The 18839-nt window shown below is 40.6% G+C and overlaps 2 long non-coding RNA genes across 3 annotated transcripts; both read right to left on the bottom strand.

The window, feature by feature from the left end:
- Positions 1-35: 35 nt before the first annotated feature.
- LOC144209870 (uncharacterized) lies at positions 36-3645 on the bottom strand. 2 transcript variants are annotated; one of them, XR_013329261.1, is made up of 4 exons: positions 3516-3590; positions 3279-3394; positions 2487-2608; positions 36-323 (listed from the first exon to the last, which is right to left on the bottom strand). It is a non-coding gene; the product is annotated as an uncharacterized LOC144209870 (long non-coding RNA). The 2 variants fall into 2 exon arrangements; XR_013329260.1 differs by having other exon boundaries at positions 3279-3645.
- A 1029-nt stretch (positions 3646-4674) lies between these two features.
- Positions 4675-8091, bottom strand: LOC144209869 (uncharacterized). The gene is made up of 6 exons (XR_013329259.1): positions 7833-8091; positions 7248-7558; positions 7034-7172; positions 6739-6950; positions 5841-5952; positions 4675-4890 (listed from the first exon to the last, which is right to left on the bottom strand). It is a non-coding gene; the product is annotated as an uncharacterized LOC144209869 (long non-coding RNA).
- Between the last annotated feature and the right edge of the window lie 10748 nt (positions 8092-18839).

Genomic DNA, 18839 nt, shown 5'->3' with positions numbered 1-18839 from the left:
TGCTGGGATTTTACATACCTTTTTTTTACCTGAAATAAAACAAGATCTGCTCTGTTGGGTTGGCTCTGGTTTTGTGGCTGTCAAACTAAAGGACGACTTTTCATCGAGTGGGCGTTCAACTTGCAGCTGTTGGTGAGATTCCCACAACTGGGAGCAAGGCGAGGTGACCCTTGGGGGACTTTTAAAGAGCTTTGGTCTCACACTGGCGCTAAGAGAAAAAAGCTTCAATGTAGATTTAAGTGGTGCCATCCATCAGCTTAACAAGGCGATGATTGGGATGCGATGGATGGATGGATTGAGTACACTCATTCTCAGGATTTGCCCTGTAAAAAAGACATTGAAACTTAGTGTTACGTTACTGACACCTTGTGGGGAAATTTAAAAAGTGCAAGATGGATAACCATAATCAAACTATGGGTATTTATAATTGCTGCATTTATTTTTATTTTTTTCAGACAATGTAAAATACAACATTTATTACAAGATTTTATGTCTCTATTATATTAAAAAAGATTTTATATATATGACAATATCTAAAATCCTCTTTAATAAAGATCTTTATCATATTAAAAAGGATTTTCTTGTAATAAATGTTGTATTATACATTATCTGAAAAAAATAAACCTAGGATTTAATTTGAAATAATAATAATTGGAAGAAAAGAAAAAATACTGTTTGCTCCCCGCAGAGGGCACTGTTTCTCCACGACTTAACATCAAGTGATCCTGTTGACATTTTAGGTAACTATCAACAAAGAGCTCTCTCCATAGTCACTTTTGGGAATATCTGTTATCCAATAAACACTCTCTCAACAGCGCTAATGAGAAAATCCCAAAATATTTCAATCAAGTCAGAGTAAGGCGGGGACCGGATTACTTGGGCCCAGCCAAGATAATCCTTTTTCCTTTTTCCTTTTGGCCGCAATCTGACAGCAGCGACGGACGGTTGCCATGAAGGGCGCGCCGTGCTGCGTCCTCATTGGGCCTCAAAGACCTCCTGACAAAAGAGAGAGGGGTCTTGGCTCGGGGGCGAATAGTGCGGGTTTCCCCGTCCCTGTCATCCGCCCACCAATGAGGTTTGCCGGAAGGGCCGAGCTGTCAACGCGGTAGAGGGATTATCCGCCACTATTGTTCTCTGGGCCACAATGGCCTTTGTCAGAGGGCCTGTTGGGAACTTGGACCAGGGTTGGAAAACACACCTGTGGATTAGACTAGTTGCCCATGGCGGTGTGGCTCTAAAAGCAGCAAAAATTTCGGCTAGGGAGCCCAAAGCAAAGATGGTTGAAGTCGTACCCTTGAAGTTTTAGGCTTCAAATAGGTAGTATTTAACCACAATTTGTTAAATGTTAAAAATTTAGATATACAAGAGATAGCATGTACTACAGGGGTCGGGAAATTTTTGACAAAGAGAGCCATACTCTGAATTTAAAAGTAAAAATTACATGAAAATGTGAGCATTTATTATTTATTTCACTAATGAATTATTTTGAGATTATTTCACTGTTGGTAATCAATGAGTATCAATGAGAAAATGCATGAAGAGTTTAAAATTACAACCTGAAATAAAACAAATAGTACTCACCTGTACATCAACTAATAAGCCATTGGCCTAGAAATCTATACAATATTTTTTTCCCAAGTTTGTATCTACAAATTGATTTTTTAAATCACTACTTTAGCCTATAATTATTCTTTAACAAGGACAGGAAAAACAACAACCTGGTCAGTCAGTCCCTACGTGTCGGCCATTTCCGACTTCATGGAAAAGAAGTCGTGCCTTGCCAATTTTACAACTGTGGTTTACTTTTTGTTATTCTAACCCATGTGCTATGAATACATAATACTTGAAAAATAGAAAAGTACATTTTCTACTCTAAATGATTATTCCAGACAGTGTTATCCTGCTATATTAGCTATTATACTATCAAGATTGATATAATTCCTATCTTTAGTTAGTTAGTATTGACCTATTTTATTGTTGTTTTGCACAGTATGTGAATTTTTTAGAATGGACTTTGAGTAATAAATAATTTCAAAGCCCCCAAATTTAAAATCCTATTTAGTCACACTGCCCCTTGGCCGCCATTGGCGCCGCGAGAAAGTCACGTTTTACATGAGCGGCGTGAAATCGCTTGGCTTTCTATGGCGGTCACGCAAAGTTCAAGCCTCTTCAAGTTTGGAAAGCGTTGCTTTAGTTTGACAAGACGCGTTAGTTCTCCAGTCTGGCCGCAGTGATCCATTCCATTAAGACATTTCATACTTTTTTTTCCCTTCATTTGACTGACAGGAGCATGAAAATAAAATGTCTCACTTATGTCCATTTTTATTTGGACTAATTACTTCCACAGTCCAAACTGTCATGAAAATCTTAATAGCTGTAAGTCAATATTTTGTCTTTTTACTTGTCATTTAACAATAAGTATTCATAACATGCTACCCCCTAGTGGCCCAAAAACACACAACAAAAATGTAACGGCATAAACGTACCTTTCAAAAGTCTTTAGTGAAGATGATGTTGATGAAGATCTCTTTTGGGGTCTCCGCCAATTACGGCAAGATGTCACTGACAGCTCCATTGGCCCCCCCTTTAACTTCACTTGATGGATCACCTGCAAGTCCATAGAGAGATGATGTGAAGAAATGGCGGATCAGGTGGCGAGTTAATTACTTCGCCTTTAAAAAAACTAGAGGGGGCGGAGGGGTGGTCCGAGAAGGAAATGCCCATCGGAGAGGATGGACATACGCCAGCCATGCACAATTTGCACTGATTTACTTATTAAATTCTGCCTAACAACAAGTGACGTTATGAAAAATTAAATGAAGTCACAATGCATAAACTTTAACTATTCACAAAGTGGCTGTTTTTGTTCAGATAAAAATTTAACTTTGATCTGAATCATTATTTAATCCTTTTATATTAGTTTAATGAATACATAGTTATGTAAATATAGCAGTACAAATACTATGAGAAAATGCGCTAAACTTCATGTCAATTTTGGGGTATTAATTGATCACTTTCTATTGATTTTATTGGTAAATTTGTGTTGATTTAGGTTGACTTCAAGGGAACTTTTTCTTAATTTGAGGGTATTTATATGTTGATTTGGGGTCATTTCATTTCCTATTGATTCAGGTCAATAGTGGGTTGATATTAGGACATTTAAATAAGTGCCTTATTCATCGTTGTTTTTTGTGTGTGTTTGTTCAAGTGTTTGCAAGAGGCGACCTTTGAACCCTGCCAAGCCCTCACCATCCCCCCACAAAGAAACAGGCACTCACATAAGTAGTGGAGGGGTCTTCAAGTTGCCATGTCCTTCTTTTTGTCTCCGTCACTTCAAAGAGAAGAGAGAAGGAGAGCTGAGCCCCCTGGGGAGGGGTGCACCAGGAGGACCCCACTGTTTGGAAAGAGACGATCCGGGACGGCCCCGGGTGGGGTCCCCGAGTAAGGGGGTGGGATCTTCTGACGGAGGTTCCTCAAGGCCATGCGTGACAACGGCAGCTTGTTTGTGTACTCACACGTACAGGCAGACACTTTTCATCCATCATCTCACTCCCACTGTCTGTTTGGACGTGGACGATGATGGATTTCAGCTCCTTAATGGACATAGAAGGGAGAAAAAGAAATGTCATCCATACAGAAATAGACCTTGACATATTGGTGTTGTCAAAAGATTTTTTGGGGGGATAAAAAATATATATATATATAATGAATACTTTTTGACTTTGGTTAAAAAAACAAGGGAAAACAGCCCTTATTTTTCTTAAGTTACAAAATATATCTAAAAAAAACCTTTTAAATGAGAAAAATATGTCTACATTATTCTTTTTTTTAAATTAATATAAGTTTGGTCAGTAATGAAAAAAGTTAGAATTTTCTATGCACAAGAAAGCCCGCAATTTATTTTTGCGGGCCACATGCAGTGTTCTGGCGGACCAGAACTAGCCCCCGGGCCTCCACTTTGCCACCAGTGCTTTACAAGGTGACAAAATCCGACCGGGGCAGCCGAGCCCAGCTGGCATAGCCGTAAACGCTATCTCCGAGGGCGTTCAGTGTTTAAACCTCTATACGTTTTTCCCACGTGGGCTACTTTAATAGGCATGTGGGAAGCAGGAAGTGGAGGACACGTGCGTTTAATGTGTGCGGTTGACACGGCGTCCATCGCATAATGAAAGTGATTGATTTGAAATCATCTGCGCGCAGTCCCGTGAGGATGTCGACGTCACTGCGTGTCTTTAAAACATTAGGATTGAAGTGGGTGCATTCTGCTGGCTGTGTTTATGGTCTGCCATTGGCCTAATGGGGTGAAGCTTGCTTTGATGGGGCTCCAACAATGCTCTTCTCAGGGTAGAAGTGGACTCCCCTTTGCATTAAAGTCAAACCTCCACCTCACTAGACCTCGTTTAAGCTAGCATCAAAGGATTAGCACTGTGCCACGCTTTTTCTATTTTAGGTGAAAAGTGGTAGGGTGCTTGGAAATAGTTGTTTAGTTCCTGTGCAAAGAGTGCTTTTATTTTGACAGCTTCCTTTTTTTCTGGGCTGATTTGATGTCGACATGAAAAAGAGTTGACTAATATGCTCTGTAGGAAATAAATAGAGGTGGATTAGTAATGTGTTGTATTTACTATTACTTATTTAAATATTAGATCAAAATGTGGTTATTAGGATTACCCGAGTTATTCCATAAAGAGCCGCAGTGGGTGCAGGTTTTCCTTCCAACTCATAAAGAGGATCCTTGCACCATATTATTGTCCTCCAAGTGCAATCAGTGGATTCCAATCAGGTGCTGCTCGTTTCAGCCCATCCCCCGTTGCTCAAAAAAGTGTCTTTCCTCGATCAGTTGGAGCAAAATCCTGCACTCATACCAACCCCCGACGACTGCTTTGCCCAACCCTGTAAAAAAAAAACAACCAGACATAAGAATACATTCACATTACAAGCTAACAATAATGGGCAGTCTATAAAAGTGGAATAAAAAATTAACTATTCCACATAGAGCAAAACATTGCAGTTTTTTTTTCCTCAAAATTATATTCATGAGAGTTTAATATCTAAATATTTACTGTTGATTCATGAGAGTTTAATATCTAAGTACTGCTGATATTAAACAATAATTAGATATTAAACAGCACTTAGATATCAAACAGTACTTAGATATTAAACTTCTCTCTTAGATATTAAACTCTCTCTCTCTCATGAATATAATTTTGAGAGCTGGTTTCAAAATTAAACTCTCAGTCACCATTTGACTGGCGACCAAAAGGGACCAAAAAACCGTAGACCAAACGTCTGGTCACAAATTGAACCAATAGCAGCGGTAAATAAAATAAAATTGAAGAAAAAAAACAAGTCTACACCACAATTCGCATACTCTAGCAATATCAATCCCGGATGAGTTTTACTTGATCCAGAAAGGAAGGCGAGGGTTGATAAATGAGGCGGGAGCACCCCTGGGGGCCTCTCCTGTTTAAGGAGCGGCCAGGCGATTTATGAGCGGGCTCTCGCAGGCTTCACGGTGATTAATGGCCGCCGTCCTCCGTGGCTGTTTGGATAGGCAGATAACATCAAAGCGGCCTGCTGCTCGTGTTAAGAAAATACTGCATTGTGGGTCAGCGCAAATGAAGCCGAGAGGGGATCGGCGCTGTTTTGAATGGCGGCAGCGGCAACCCCCCCTCCGACACCTCCCCTCGCTCTGGATACGGGCCGGGGTCACGGATGACGCGTACAAATGAGTGATGAGCTGTTAACGTTGGGCCGCGTTTATGAATGGAGCCTCCCATACCAGGGCCCGCCCGTCACGCAAATTTGTACCTAATGAGCAGTTTAGAGACGCGTACACCCACCTGCGCCATTGATCACTCGCTTTCATCCATTGATGTTTTTGCCTTGCTTATCAACAAGTTTGATTTGGGGGATATAGAAAATCGGGAATACCACAAGTCCCAACCACTGTGTCTGAAACAACAATAAAGAATCAGGTTATGAAAAACAGACATTGTTGTACATATAAGTCAGAAGTTTTTGGTATGTTTGGGAAAAGGCTATACTAAACTATATTAATTAAGACTATCATATTGAAGCTGCCATGTTAGCATGCTTGTAGCCTAATTCATCAGAGTTTAATGTCTAAATACTGTTTAGTATCTAAATACTGCTTAGTATCTAAGTACTTTTTAACATCAAAGTACTGTTTAGTTTCTAAGTACTATTTAATACATAAGTACTGTTTAATATTTAAGCAGTTTAATATCTAAGTACTGTTTAATATCTAAGTACTGTTTAATATCCAAGTACTGTTTAATATCTAAGTACTGTTTAGTATCTAAGCACTGTTTAAAATCTAAGTACTGTTTAATATCTAAATATCTACTGTTTTTAACAGTACTTAGATATTAAACATTACTTAGATATTAAACTCTCTCTCTTAGATATTAAATTCTCTCTCATGGCTATAATTTTGAGAACTGAATTGCTACGCTAGGGCTAGCAAAACTTGCCATTACCTCCGAGTTACGTAAACGCCATAAGGATTTTTTAAATGACTAGGTCCACCAGTCAATTGAATTCCTTTTCAACGCTAAGGTCAAAGTGCGTCCTAACTTGAACTATCTTTTCACACACTGCTCTCTAGTGGAACTGCTTCTCAACCAATACACAAGCCTTCTCTTCTTATCGCATTTGCACATGAAAATCTCTGCAAGCGGTGAGAACGGCAAACCTCCTTGAAAGGCTCACTGTTACCTGCCCGCTGGGGTAGAACCCGCGCCTGCCCTTTCCCATGCTGCTGCCGGTCGGAACCCCCCGCGAGCGGCGGGCAGGACAGAGGGGACACCTGTTTGGCCGCCGTGTGAATTCCACGTCCATTGAGAGATGGGAACGGGGAGAGGGCGATGGAGCACCTTGGCGAGAAATCGGAGATGGTGATGCGGGGAAAACGGACGAATCAATGAAACCTGTGATGGCGGGATTTAAAAAATACAACATAGCATTAAATTAAGGTTCAACGTAAACTGGTCTTTTTAATCTGGCAAATTACCTCGTCTTGAAATCTCCGTACTTGACATGGCAGTCGCTAGTCTCTATTTGTCGGGACACGTGTGAAAAAGCGCTGGCGTGCTGGCGATGACAACTTAATGGAGCGTCTTAATTTATCGCCCCGTCCGCTTTCATCCATCCTTTAAGTTATCCCCCCAAAAAAGAACAACAAGGAGAGGATGTTACCGGGCCGGGGCCTTTAAAGCTGTCCTCACCTTTCCGCCTGACCTCGGCAGGCTCGCTGGAGACGCTTCCTCCTCTCCTCTGATTTACGACACGTTGAGAGAGGGATGAAGATTATTGATCCTGGGAATCGGAGGGCCAGGAAGAAAGGATGAACGCGGCTGAGGGGAGGATAGGGAGGCCATTAGGGGCTGCGAGGCGAGGGGCTCCGGGGCCTCTAATAGGATCAACTCTTCCATTAGCCCAGGGGAGCTAGCTGATGCTATCCATCCCTCCTCCTCCTCCTTCTCCTCCAGCCTGTCCAACAGAAAGCCAGGTTTTAGAAACTCGGATTGGAATCCAGCTACGGGAAAAAGAAACCAAAAATACCAGTAAAAATCACATTAGGTAACACTTTTACAGTATTTTAAAATATCAGGGAAATAAGCTATAATTAAACTACTTTCATGACAAAAAATACATAAACTATTTTGTTCGAGTAGGAAACTATCTCCAAGATAAAATAGACAAAACAAGTCATGTAGATTTCCCCTTCGTAGATACATCATGAACAAGAATACTTTTGCCTCATTTAAAGTAAAACAGCGCTAAGATATTCCGCTTTTTTCGGAGCCAACCTTGTCGGAAGCCCATTGTCTGCCTGGACACCTTGAGTGTTTAACCATCTGGCGTCATGGCGGAGCAGACATGTCTCGTGGAACCCCCTTGACCTGGGAATCGTGTGGGAGGCGAGCGCAAGGAGTCCAGGGGGTACAAATCAAGGGCCTCAACGACGCCAGCAGACGGTAAATAAGCCGTTTGGATGGTAGAAGGGAGCTACCTTGACTTGGCAACCACGTTTTGGATTGACCAGGAGTCCATTTAGACTGGGAAACATCTTCGTCCACTTTTTTTACCTAAAAATGACAACCAAAACAACTTTAATGACAGCATATAATTACCTAGAACTTCTAATATTACACCAAAAAGTAGTTGATATTGTAACTTTAACTTTAGTTAGAATGATTTGCTACCAACCTGAATTAAGAGATTTAAGCAAAGGGAAACATTGACATTTATTGACATTCTTAAAATCTCCCATCACAAATATACATTCATTTTTGATGATTTTTACGTAAATACTAGATGATTCCATTTTTCGAGAGATAGTTAGCAACCCCATCCACTATGCGTTCCAAGTCATATGTTGATTATCCTCCGACTCGCAACCACATCAGCTGTCGCCTGTTTCGTTTCTTCTCTCCAATTACGTCTCAAATGGGGGACGACCCGAAAAACATTGAAATTCCTACGACTTTGAGCCCGAAAGCCAAAGCGGCATCTGGTTTTATAACCAAGGGAAATCCCCTTCTTTCTTGCTAGCTAGCACGCTAGTTTGATGAGCAGCGTAAGGAGCGAGAAGGGATGGCGATTATGGTTTTGGTGAAACAAAGCCACCAGCTTGTCAAACAACAGCTGCCTTCGGGAATATTGCTGTTGTTTGGACGCTCCAGATCGTACTTGCGGTCACGGAGAAATGTTGGTGAATTAGCTTAGTGCAAGAGGGCGGAAGCAAACAAGCATTCTTGAGTGGGTCGAGTAGCGGTCAGGCATTTCCATATCGCCGTGTGCGTCGCTAAAAAAGAAAAACTGCAAAAAAGAACCTCAACTGCATTCTAAATGCTGTCTTAAAGAACAATGGGAACATTTTTTAATTGTCATTCTATCTGCCCTAGTAGCATTTTAGCAAAAAGTACTATGCAGACATATTTTGGCACTTCTGTACAATCATTATTACTATTTTTTTAATACTCAAAAATCTTTTTGGGGGCCTAGAGAAAGCCAGGAAACGTTGCAGGCATCAAGACTCATGGCAAAACCCAAGTATCAATGAGATTGGATTTAATCAGATTGACAATCTTTAATAGGGAGAATAAACACACTGAAAGAAAAACTAAAAAGTCAAGAACACCCATGCAGGGTTAATCTTCTGAATACTGGCTCAACTGATGTCCAACGAGGTGCGCTTGGCGTCTGGCGTGACGATGTTTCGGGGGCATATTTGCCGGTGACTCGGTTCTCGCTAATGGCGGCCAATCAGTTCCAGCAGGATTTCTCTAATGGGCAAAGCGGGCCTTCCACTGATTACAGCCAATTGTGGCTATTTCCTGCCTGCGAGCATCGCATATGGATCTAGTGAGGAGACCACGGCCAATAAGGGACTACCGTTTCTTTACACCAGATCCCTAAACCAATCTGAAATCTCAGTTTTTCCAAAAGCAACATGATTCACTTTTACCAGCCCCTAGTATACAAAAAATCTCTACAAAAAAACCTGAAATCTCTGAGTTACACTACAAAAAAAACTGAAAACTCTGAGTTAAACCCCCCAAAAAACCTGAAAACTCCGAGTTATACTCCAAAAAAAACCTGAAAACTCCGAGTTATTCTAGAAAAAACCTGACAACTCAAAGTTAAACTCCCCAAAAACCCTCAACAAATGTTACAACTCAACTACATCGCCCAAATCTGCTCAAGTGCGGTTTGTCCTCGTGTCAAAAACAAAGTAGGTCCACATCCTGAGTGTTTTTGTCCAGTGCTGGTGATTCGAGCCGACAGGAAGGAAGAAAGCAATGAGAAACACATCGTGCGGCCTCCGACTGTTATTAATAAATACTGCTTCACAACTCAGCCGTGACATTCTTGCACAATAAAAGACACTTAACAGCCATTTAACCAAAGGAAAACCACTGGCGGTGGGTGGGTGTTTGGTGTCTAGACCAGCAACTAGATACCTTTGACATCCTAGAGAACATGCAAAACACACCTAGATTTTATTGATTCTTCTTCTTTTTAAAGATCCAGGCCTCTTATCCTTCAATTCCATCCCTGCATTTCTCTTCACATCCTCCAGGAAAATGGTTAAAGTCCCAAAGGTGAGGATGTTAGGTTTTAGGGTTAGGGGGAGTTGATAGCCCTTTCCACTTCAAGTCGCCTGCTTTGAGTCAGGGAAAAACATTCCAGACTTTAGACAGCCAGTGTTTGCCGTATTGCTTGCCCGCATATGTGCGTACATCCGTGCATTGGGATAATTTGCTTATTTGGATTCATTCGTTCTTGGAGTTGGGGGCCCCTCCTGAACCACCTAAGAGTCATCAAGGAAAGTTGGCTAAAGTGGAGTGGCAATGGGGTAAGATCAGAGTACAACAGGAAAAAATATTTAGCTTTTTTATCAACTTTAATGAAATGCATGGACAATGGAATTGGTGGTTTATACCAGGGACTTATCAGGAACTAGCTTTATATATGAAAAAATCTGGTTTCAAACTAATTTTTGTTAAGTTTAGCTACCCTTTCATTCTGGGGCCAGGTTTTTGGATAAACAACCGATTAATTTTTTTTCTTTTTAAAGTAGTTACTTCTCAGAAAAAACGTAACTTTTCTAAAAATTTAAATTAAACAGTAATGCAAAATAATAAAATGTACTGTTATTTTTGTTTGCATACAGTAACAAATTATCTATTTATATTTTGGATTAGATAACTTTATTCATACCATTTTCGGGAAATTTTGTTGTCACTGTAGTAAGAGGGTGAGAATACAGACACAGAAAAAGACATTTCAGACATAAAAACATTACCAGAAAACTCTAATACTACTATACTGCATACATATACATACATGATGACTTTGTGTTGTAAATGCAATGTAGCAATCCTTTTAAAAATTCAACAGAATAAGTAGCCGGCCCATTCTGCTACACTCCACTGACTCCCATTTCCTGCTCTATGGTTAGCATCACACTAGCCTCCTGCGGTTGGCATCCGCAGTCATTTTTCTGTCTAATTATTTCCTTTTTTTGCAGCGCACCACAACTGACATTGATGGATCGCAGGTTATATACGAGCGTTCTTGTCCCGCGTATATGTTGGACAGGATCGCCGTCCACCCGCACTGACCAAACACAACCTTGGAAAGATTGGGTTCCCACCATCTCTCTCTCTCTGCTTTTCCCATTCCGCTTTGTCTTCATTTTCTCGCCCCCATCGCTGAGGTATTGTTAGAGCGCGTCACCCAGACAGAAGTGTAACCTGCGCCTTGGCGATTACGCCGTATACACGTGAAGTTTCTCACGTGGATCTGCCGTACTATCAAAAATCCGTGATTGGATGTTTTCTTTGTCCCAGCTGTCAAATACAAGTCCATCATGGTTGACTTAATGTTAATTCAAGATGTTTTTTTACAGTAAGGACTAAATCTTGCTTATTTTTGCTTACGTCTGTGGAGAAATCACTCATGGTTGTGTAATTATTATAGAACTAGGCTTATAATTTGTTCTGAGGGTATAAAATTGGCCATTTTGAGTACTTTTAAAGCTTTAACTTTTAGTCAAGGGGAAAAACTTTCAAGAAAATATATTTTTCTCTGTTGGGATGGCAAATAAACACAGAAAATAATATGTACTGCATTTACAATTTACAAGGCATGTGATGTAGTAAACATGGATTCACATCATAAAAATATGATTAAATGCTGTATGTAAAAACTTCTTAATGGCAGGTGGTAATATTTTTGTGCGGTAAATTACAACAGCTGCAAGGAGAATTTAGCAGTAACATTTAAAATTTGTGGTGTATTGATATTAAAAAAATGAGATAAAATGCCAATGCAAACAATTGTAATTTCCCACAAAAAAATCCAGACAGCAAACAGATGAAGACAATCGGCAGTTAATGGCGCGCAAAGTTTTCAGGCACTCCAAGGACACCACTGCAAAATCCCACACAGCTGCATGAATTTTCTAACAATCAGGACTAAAAAATTCACAAAATCAAGTCCCATAAAGCCCCTTTTTGTCAAAAACATACAATTCAAGAATTTTACAAACCCACCAAATTACCTCACGTCTCCAATTCATTTAAACTTTACATAACCAAACTGCGAATACTCATTTTTCATTGTCTAGGGCCACCAATGGCGGCCGTTATCACAGTTTTTGCGCCTTGAAAATTTTTTCATTCCATATTAAGTTACCCCTGCTTCTCTTTCCCCATGAATTTGCCTCCACGTGTAAATAAATCACACAAGTCTTGATGAAGTACCTGACAATAGAGTTAGCGCGACGCCCGCCGTTTTTATAGCAACGTGGCGAACCTTGGGCAATTAGAGCCAGGGGTGCGTAATTTAAAGTACAGCTCGCAGGTGGGCGCTTGAGACCACCTGAGTGACAAACGAGAGCCAAATAAAGCAATACAATCAAGTTCTGTTTGTGTATCGGGCTTTTCTTATGTGACTTATAGTGTTGGCTTAGTCCCGTTCACTGGCTTGCTCGATGAATGATCACGTTTTAGACTTTGTTGATCTTTTGACTCCCCCTTCGCTCTATTATTTATGAAATAGCTCTTTTCATTTTACTGCCGGCTTCCCGTCTCCGTGGTATTATGTCATCAGAGTCAAAAAGGCACGGGTGGAAAGGAGGGGAGAGAAAGGGTAGCTTGACGGAAGACACCCACAGAGCCAATGGGAGCCGGAAATTGCTAAAAAAAATGAAATGTACAGTGGCGCCGCGAGATACAAGTTTGGAGAGCGATTTTTGTTAGTAGCGCAGTAACTGCAATGAACAGAGACGGCGTAATAGTCCGCAAACACGTCTGGAGGCTGGGCTATTTATTCCTTCGCATCTAAAGGGAATGCAAAAAATATATTTAGGAGTTGGCGACAGACGGCGAAGGGCACTGGCGGGTCCAGTCAAGTCAGTTTATTTATGTCGCAAAATGGATGAGAAGTGACTGTAATGCGAAGCTAGATATCTTCAAGAAGGTACAATGGAGATGTGCCCTAACTCTGGGATTTTTTTTCTTCTATAATACATAATTTTATAAAGATTTAACAGACTATTTCCCTGAGTATTTTTCTATCCATCTATCAATCACTCGTTGATTCCTATTACATCTTTAGATATCTACCATGTTTTCAGTTTTTCCTGGTACAGCACACCCGGATTAGCTAAGACGTCGTGGTCTAAGACCCCCATTCCCCTTCTGCTCCTTAGATCCAAGACATAGTGGCTTTCCCAGCCCATTAATAGGAAGGTGCTTATGGACAGTGGAAATACCCGCACAGCTGCAGCTCAGCTATATGTGATCCTGCTGTCAAACGCCCAGAAAATACTTAGTGGGCTCTCTCTTTCTCTCTCCAATGCGGTCTTACGCTACAGTAGCGTCAGCTGTCCGGCCAACTTTACAGCCGTTTTTTTTTGCGAGCAAATTCTCTCGACTTTTTGCTTTAAAAATGGACAACTGTGGGATAAACTTTCTCCTGTCCAAAAGCACTTTGATTCTTTCCAGTCACGGCTACGAATTCAAGGGATTCCCCAGGGGTCGATCACGAAACCCTGTTTTTTTTCCCTGTATGGAATGATTTTATTAACTTCCCTTGCCTTATTTGTGGGAGTTTTACACTTAAAGCTGGTGGCAAATCCGTGTAATTTTGTAGGGGGAACAATGAGTTGGATAAGTGGACGACCTACCTGCAACTAGACGAACCCTTTGTTTGCGTTGGTAAACCGACTGATCCCGTTTAATCGCTGTGTAATTCCCGCAGTTGTCATACAGGTCTGTTTTTACAGCAGAAGGGGAGGGTGGAGAGTGTGAGAGGTCGCCGAGTGGTTAAGTGGAGGATCCTCCAGTGGGGGGTAAATAATTGGTTGCAGGATTTGCGTGTCTGCGCCCTCCGTGACAAAGTGGCATTGTTCGTTGAGTAAACGTTTGGATTGGCCATTTTAAGTGGGGACAATTGCATTAGAGTGGTGTTATAGTGGTGATTTTGAACAAGTTTACAGGTAGAAACATGTAAAAGGTTTAACTCGGAAAGGGTTCATTTATTTAGAACGGGTTAGAAAGGGATTTTCGGTCATCATATAGAACGTGAATTAATTTTATAGGAATACGATTTCTTTAAAGGTTTTCATTTTGAATTAAAAGACAATTAGTGCGCAATTTTTAGGAGAAAAATGTGTCTCGCGATAATTAGTTTGGATCAGCTGTCTATTTATTGGCCCTATCTGAAATGTCATATACAAACGCAGCAATGTTGATCAATTTTATCCAATAATTTATAATGCAAGCGCCACTGAATCGCTACAAAACTCTACCAAAAGCGCCACTGTATACCCACCTTGAATTAGCACTATAGATTAAAGTTATGAAGCATCTGTGCAATAAATATATTCCTCATTTTATCTTCTCTAAAACAGTTTTAGCAATCCTGGAGGAGTTCTAGTTCCAGTCCCCGTTCTAATGAAGGCTTTACCTAGCGGCTGAGCAGATTTCTCCAAATGACACTAATTTACATATGATGCATTTAGCCAGAAGAAGCTTGAGGAGCACCCGGCTAATTCCATTTGGACATTTTCCCTTTTTGTTTTTTTTTGTTTTAAGCGTCATTAGCATCTGGCTCAAATCTAATTCTTGCAATTTCATCAGGCCCATCTTGGAAAAGCCTCGGCGAGCTCATCAGAGAGGCGCGTTTATTGCTAAGTGTTCTCTATTGCATTAGCGCGCAATAAAGCGGCTCGGGGACGGCTAGCGACGTTTAGGCGCAATCTAGTTAACACTGAGCCCATTCGCTCTTTATTGGGACGCAATCAATTTTTATTCATTTTAAAAGCCGGCGTGCTTTTCTTTCTTTGTGCTTCCCGTCCCCCGCCCGATGCCGGCTTATTACGCGATAAATATGTTATGCGCTTGTTTGGTAAAATCGTAATGTTTGGACTGAAGCTATTCTACTTGACTGCCATCATAAACGCCTAATTTGCTTTTTAAATGTCTGACATTAGCATTGGTCTTTTTTGGTCTGAAAATTGTTACGATTTTTTAAAAGAAAATTTGGTGTTTTTCTAATTTTATGCGATTTTTTTAGAGATGAAAATATATTATTGGTCTTAACTGCGGTAGACAAAATAAACTGAAGGTACTGTTGTATTTCTGGACTATAAGTTACACTATTTTCAACGTTTGGTTGGGCTGGAACTAATTCTTTCTGACCACCTGTTTTTTAGGCTATAGGTTTTTAGATTGCCTAGTTGTTCTCCATTTTACAATTATTACTTTATATTTTTCTACCAAAAATGTGGCTAATACTCCAGCAATATACATATTTTTATCATTGTGTATCCTGTGGCTGTTGGGAATTATAGTGTGTTACATAAATGTCTTTTGTGTTTAACTATGTGCCTTTTAGTGCTTCATTTAAACACCCGAAAGCCAGCGTCCCCTCAGAGGCCTCGTTTTTGCATTTAATTGAATTACCTCATAATGAAACCTGCCCCTAATGAGATCAATTTGAATTATTTACCAGTGGCCAATTGGAAGGAGAGATGCAGCGTGGTGAATTATGCATGCCGAGCCTTTTTCAATTCATCACCTCTTCCTTTTGTTCAAGGTGCAATTTATTAAGTGCATTCGCATCTGCCGACGTCGATGGCGCTGGAGATACGGCCAGGCGCTTGGGTGAGTCAAAAGCGCACCCAAGTGCTCGGGGAGTCATCAGACACCTTAAGTCTTATCGATTGATGTCTTACCTTCCTAGAAAAGCCTACCAAACTCAGTTTAGGAACCACTGACTGGACGTCTATTGCTGTCAATCGCTGCCAACGAGTTAGTAGTTGAGGACAAAATTCTTTATTGACATTCTCGGATTAACGACCGGTTTTCTTAAGGGTTGTAGTGACGAATTCAAAGAGCAAGTCGGGTGAAAAGAATGTCATTGCGACGTTGATTAATCATTTAGAGCGAGTGCGGGATTGCATCAGGTTAGGTTACGTTGGGTTTATCGTTTTGGAAGTTGCGCAGTCATCATAGCTACACACGGCTATTCCTAGAGATCCCTATGACTAGCTATGAGTATTCTTGCTTCGATACGGTTTTTAAGGGGACTACAGTATCGGCAAATGCGGACTTAGTATATTATTTGCGATCATTGCTCAGGTACTACTTACAGGTTATAGGAAAATACTTTAAAATGAAAGTAGACCACAAAAATTCAACCACAAAACTTACCTTAAAAGACTAAGTACTGAAATTGTCATACTTAGTCTTCTTTTTTTCTGCTGCCTTGGTATGCTGGTTAAAAACATTCAAACATGCTATAATGGGCTTTTTACTCTCTGGTTGCCATGAGACAATTTTGGAATTCTGTCAACATGTACTAGCTAGTTATTTTCTACTTATTTTCCCCCTAGAATAAAACCATGAATGCATTGTTTTCAACTTCAAGGTACTTTCTAGCTCAGGTGCAGCTGCAGTCATTGAACATAGCCATTAATTACAACCCTCTCTTTCCTATAAGTCCTATTCAATGGAGTCCTTTAAATGCAGCAGACCAGCATTACCTGTTTTTGTGCTCTATTCTTCTACATAGTTTCCCAGGCAACGGCATTTTTTTCTGACCTACAAAAAGTTGTAACCGAATCCCACTTACCGGAGAGGCACTTGTTTCCATGGCAGGCTGGCGGTGCTATTTATATCTCTGTCGGCGTCTCTTCAACTGGCACCGAATGTTGATTAATGGAGAAGAAAGTCTCACTTGCTTTCTGATAAAGAAAAAAATGTCAAAGTGAGTAAGAATTCAAACTGCAGTCACAAAAAAGTCATGTTTATGTTGGCATATGAATGCGTCAATGGAATTTTTTGTTGGTGTTTTGCTAAGCAGAGACTTGCTGGGTTTTTGGCACTCGGTCAATCGTATGCGCAAGTTCTGCTCACAGTGGGAGCCCCAATCAAAATGTCCATCAGAAGATCTGCTGTATTATGATTTGTCTGAAGCTTAGAAAGAACTTTGTGTTAAACCGGGGTGAAGATATATTAAGTTGAAACATCTTAAATGATTTTGAAGTTTCTGGGATGCGAAGTGAAGGCAAAATATATAGTCAGTTATTGGCTAAACTTCTAAATAAAAGTCTTGTACACAAAAAGAAGTCATCATTTAATATTCCTGTCTTTTGAAAGAAAGAAGAGAATTAGTTTTTCCATAAATACTTGGACAATAGTTTCTGTCAAAAATAGAAGAATATAAAAATTCAAAACATCAACAACAGTAAATCAAGTCTGTTCTTATAGGTTTATTAGTAAATAAGACATATATTACAAAGACATTTTTAAAAAATAGCTATATTTTAAAGACCCATTCTTCCACTTAGCATCCAATGGTCATCTTTCTACACAGGTTTTTTTTTTACACTTGGTGAGACATATCTCTAAGGTGGAAGCGAACTCTGACCCCTTTGCGTCGTTATCCCTCCGACTGCTGATTGGCTGTGGCCCAACGCGAGTGGCTTCCATCAGGCCAATTCGAGCAGACGTTTGACCCCAGGCATTTGCCTAATGTGTTTTTGTTGTGGGGACTACCCGGCTTCACAAACGTCTCCACGGCCTCACTACTGGGGGTTCGCCGGTGAGTCTACGCAAGAGGGGGGTTCGCCTTGGACGTCCCTTGAGGAGTCTCCGCGGTCAGACTGGAATACGTACGACGGCAGCCGGGGGCCCCCAGAGTTGGGCTGACCCCGACTGCCCGAGGCGAGGCAGCTGCGTGGACGAGACGGCGGGGAGTGGCGCATTGCTGGACGTCCCGGTTGCACAAATCAGAACTCCCGACCGACAGTTGGGCCGACAAATGCCACTATTAGACGGGTGTTGACAATTTATTACCAAAACCTATTGGTATTTAGGGTGCAGCTGATTCTGTTTTTAGGGTCATGCCTGTTGTCACTTGAGCTAGTAAACCTGCCTAAATTTACAGTTTTTAGAATTCAGACTGTTCTTGGTACACATTGCGATAGGGACACAAATGTGTCTACAACACACACCCCTTACCCTTGTACACACCCTTAAAATGATCAAGACCACAGCAAAAACTCACAAAGCAAGCCTGTATAACATCTAAAAAGTCTTGAGTCAGTTGAGATAAGTCTTTTTCGAAAATAAAAACATTGTCCCACCAATTGAACCATTGCAGTAATCTGGGGCTGCTTTTAACTTCAGGACCTGGACGACTTGCTATCTTTGGATATTTTTAATATTTTTTATTCAAAACTAAAATTATTTTAAAACTGTTTTTGATTTATTTGAGTTATCTATCTAATATTTTTTATAAAAACATCAGTTGACAAATTGTTATACAAATGTCAGTGATATGCGGGCACCCTCTAGTGGAATTGACAGAACGAAATGCTCAAACACTTGTGAATATGAACTTGGGAAAAGGAAAAAAATGTCTAAAAGTCTTCTTCAATGAGTTGACAACCTTTAGCCTTCTTTGTTTTGTCAATTGTGTACATAACGCATGTCATAGTAATGGCTCATTGGAAGTAATAGCTCTCCACAGTCTGCTTGTTTAGCCTTCATAGAGCCGTCAGAGAGTAATAAACTATCTGCGGAAGACCTTCTGTGAGTACGTCTCACAGGTCATAAAGTACAATCTGTAGTCATCAGGGATAAATGTGTCATCTTTGGCTAAACAAGGCTCCAAAAAGTAGTCCTCAAAACATCATTTCATTGTTGTGTTTGGAAGCAAAATTGTCTGATTCACTTCATTGATGTATGTTCTTTTTTCCCCTCTCAATGTAAGTTTACTTTTATCGCTGCGAG

This window comes from Stigmatopora nigra, chromosome 16 (genome assembly GCF_051989575.1).
Source record: "Stigmatopora nigra isolate UIUO_SnigA chromosome 16, RoL_Snig_1.1, whole genome shotgun sequence".
Taxonomy (NCBI): domain Eukaryota; kingdom Metazoa; phylum Chordata; class Actinopteri; order Syngnathiformes; family Syngnathidae; genus Stigmatopora; species Stigmatopora nigra.
Note: the sequence above shows the minus strand (reverse complement) of the source record. Positions and strands in the feature narration are given on the sequence as shown.